General features: G+C 35.2%; 1 long non-coding RNA gene across 1 annotated transcript; it reads left to right on the plus strand.

Annotated features, from left to right (window-relative positions):
- The first annotated feature begins 2,501 nt into the window (after positions 1-2,501).
- Positions 2,502-3,956, plus strand: LOC142241892 (uncharacterized). Its single transcript, XR_012723857.1, has 3 exons — positions 2,502-2,632; positions 3,332-3,605; positions 3,701-3,956. It is a non-coding gene; the product is annotated as an uncharacterized LOC142241892 (long non-coding RNA).

Genomic DNA, 3,956 nt, shown 5'->3' on the forward strand with positions numbered 1-3,956 from the left:
ACACCTGCCAATGTTCTATTCGGAACTGAGTTGAAGTTGCCTGGTGATCTGATATTCGGTGCTAAACCTAATGAGCTCGCCATGGAAGAAAACAGAAACGACATCCCAAACACTTTCGGTGAAGTTCACGAATCAGTGCGCAACAAAATAAAAATGGTCAGCAACAGAATGAAGGCGAGATACGATCGTGCTGTAAATACTGAGGGCTTCCAAGAAGAAGAATTGGTTCTGCTATTTAACCCGCAACGTAAGAAAGGATTGTGTCCTAAACTGCAAACACAGTGGGAAGGCCCATACAAGGTCATCAAGAAGATCAATGATGTTGTATACCGGATTCAGAAGGACGACAGCCCTAGATCAAAGATGAAAGTTGTACATCTGGAACGATTGGCTCCTTACGGAACAGGTTCTGTGCCTGTTCGGGACGAACAGGCTTAAGCGGGAGGCAGTGTTACGAATTTGATAATTATAGATATAAGTTTATTTAAATTAGTTTCCGTTAATTTAAAATTTAAAATTGTAACGATAAAATTTCGCTATCACTTGTTGGAATCATCTATTCATTTTCTAGTATTTTCCTGAATTTCTTTTATGTTCTTTTGTTTGCTTACCGAAATGTTAGTTCTTACTCTCTCACAGAATAACAACCCCTTTGCTTTGTTATTTTGCTTTCTCATTTCATCTCATTGTCTATTGTCATTGTTGTTGTAGTAATGCGAGCATATATCTATGTGAGTGTGTATGTGTTTGGCAGCCACCAGACGAATTACTTAATGGTCGTAGATCCTTCTAGCATTGTCTAAGAATGTTCTGGCGTTGCCAGAATATTGTAGTGCTACCAGAATGTTCTCGTATTGCCACACCGTCATATATAAAAGCGCTCGCATGCTGCTTGCGAGTCAGTCTTAATTAAAGCGTCAAACGAATAACTTCAGTGTGAACGAATTGTAAAGTGTGAAGTCATAGTAAATAAATTGTAGATTGTCGTTATTTAAAAGAAAGGGAGCCACCGTGGTGCAATGGTTAGCATGCCCGCCTTGCATACACAAAGTCGTGGGTTCGATTCCTGCTACGACTGAACACCAAAAAGTTTTTCAGCGGTGGATTATCCCACCTCAGTAATGCTGGTGACATTTCTGAGGGTTACAAAGCTTCTCTAAGTGGTTTCACTGCAATGTGTAACGCCGTTCGGACTCGGCTATAAAAAGGAGGTCCCTTGTCATTGAGCTTAACATGGAATCGGGCAGCACTCAGTGATAAGAGAGAAGTTCACCACTGTGGTATCACAATGGACTGAATAGTCTAAGTGAGCCTGATACATCGGGCTGCCACATAACCTAACCTAACCTATTTAAAAGAACTGTGTTTTAATTGTCGGGTAATTAAAAACGCCTAAATATAAAAGCGTAACAATATCTTAAACATTATTAGTAAACACTTTTGCATTGATAATTCGTTTTCCTTGCTTTTGGTGTCATAAAACAGCATTAAAATTTATTAATATGCGGGAACGTACTGGACCGCGTGTTAGAATTGATTTCCAGCAGAAGGAATTCACAAAATATCCATTTTAACTGAAAATTAAACTAACGATGTGATGCCCATTTTCATCCAGAAATTGTTGATTTCAACAATTTGTTGTTTTTAACAATTTTAATTGGTTGCACTTGTAATGTTTCTGGAAACTTTTTCTTGTCGATAAGCCACTAATTTTTCATTGATCAGCTTCTTAATGTTTGCAAGAATGTAGCATCCAAAGATTTTGGTTTTCTGCAAAGAGATTTAAATTTAGTGACTTCTCCAAAGTGTTGATTTAATTTTTCATATTGACGTACCAATTATTATAAACTATTTGAAGCAGTTCCAGTTAATTGTCCACCATTTGTTCATCGGTCAGCTTTTTAATGTTTTCAAGAACGTAGAATCCATAATTTTAGTTTTCTGCAAAGAGATATAAATTTAGTGACTTCCTTAAAGTTTTATTTCATGTCTTATTTTCACTTACCTATTTTTATAAACTATTTGGTTATTTGTCTAAAATTTTCCATTTTTTTATTTCTTGCAATTGACCACGAACTTCGTTGCACAAATAAGTATTGAAAACCACATGGTTTTTTTGTTGCATTTTAGGGTAGTGTTTTGTCAAAGTTTTCTCATATTATCTTCAACAACTTTTCAAGGATTTCGTCAACATTTTGGCAAATTGGAAGTAATTCGCAAACAATTTGAAGATGTATTGAGGATGAGCTTTTTCAAGTCAAGTTGAATTTATGTTGAAAATTATATTTACCATCAAACTGAAAAGTTGTTGCATTTGAAAAACGCTCATCCTGTGTTTATTGGGAATGGACTGAATAGTCTAAGTGAGCCTGAAATTTAATCGGGCTGCTACTTTAACGTTATGGGCAATGGTAATTTCGCACGACATTCGACAAATCTGTGGCGTCTGAACGGCACATAGTAAATATTTGATTGTCCAAAATTTTGTCTTTTTGAATTGGCACCACTTTTCACATGATTGTAACCTAGTGCACAAACATGCAAAGATAATCGAATTCTATTGCAAAACACCAAAAAGCTCAAAAAATATATATTTATTTCAAGTATTCTACATAAAAAGCCAAAAATACAAGTAATTGAATTTTATATGCAGAATTATTAGCACGCGCACAGCGTTATACGGGGGCAAACATGTATATGAAGAAGCGTTCATTATACAAGATTATTTCTACAAAATTTTAGGGATGCCATATAATGAGCCGCGCAGAATATAAGTTTATCCAGTAGTGGGATTCTGTATTTCTTCACGATAATTGCACCATTTACGTTGTCTACGAAAAAGCATGTTTGCACTAACGATCGTGTCATTCTGTAACTAATCTGTAGCAACTGTTGTTTAAGCTGCGTTGCGATTGGCAACCCTGCGACGAAAAACGGTGGAATGACAAAAACAGTTTGCAAAATTGTTTGGATATTTAAAAGAAATACAAAATCTTCGTTGTTTACTTAACGATGTATTTATTGTTATCTGCACAGAAAACAACACAGCTGATTTTAAACGATTGTAAATATAGTTCAAAACGTCTACCGAATAGCTTTGATGCTATTTTTCTTGTTATCCCATCTTAACGATGCGATTCATCGTTAACATTGAATACAGAATACCACTACAGGAGCAAAATCTTCCTAGAGTGAGCGCAGCCTAAACACTATTTATCATGCCCAAACCAGGCGCAACGAAACAAAACCGCGCTAATGAATACCCCTTTTGCTGACACACAAAAACTGGCATAAATCAAATAACTAATAGATTTCTTTATTTTATTTGCAGAAGCTCCTGTCTATGTCTGTCCGTCAGTCGATGTCAAACAAATGTCCAAGTATTCAAAGTATGACAACAGACGAAACAGAGGTACCTGTGGCGCTGTAGGTTGACCAGCGCTAAATACACCCAAGATGGAATAGGATCATACGCAGCATGGAAGACGGAAAGCAATACAGCACCAAAATCAACAATATTTCTGGAGACCATCAAATATTCGCCAGCTGGGAAAGATTGAAGTCGATGTCAATTACAACATGGCAGTGGAGGTGGACAACAACAGGCAAGTAGTCTTTTATTGAAAGTTTTTATGACTCATTAATTATATATTTTTTATCGATTTCACTAATGCTGACTTTTTATTTTCTTTCTTTTCAGTCTTTTCGCAATAACTAGTCTTTTAATCATATATTAAGAACTTTTGCTTAATTTTCAGTTAAAATGTTTCATAAAAAAATCACATTTTGCTTCAACACAAAACTTTGTAATATTGTTCCATAGTTTATTTCTTATTAAATAGCTTTCAAACAAAATTGTTTTATATTACTGTTTATATATAATTGCTTGTGTTTATATCGTGCTCATATTATAATGTTGATAAATTTATTCAATAAAATGCAATCCACAATCACAA

The sequence above is a fragment of the Haematobia irritans genome, chromosome 5, assembly GCF_050003625.1.
Source record: "Haematobia irritans isolate KBUSLIRL chromosome 5, ASM5000362v1, whole genome shotgun sequence".
Classification (NCBI taxonomy): Eukaryota; Metazoa; Arthropoda; class Insecta; order Diptera; family Muscidae; genus Haematobia; species Haematobia irritans.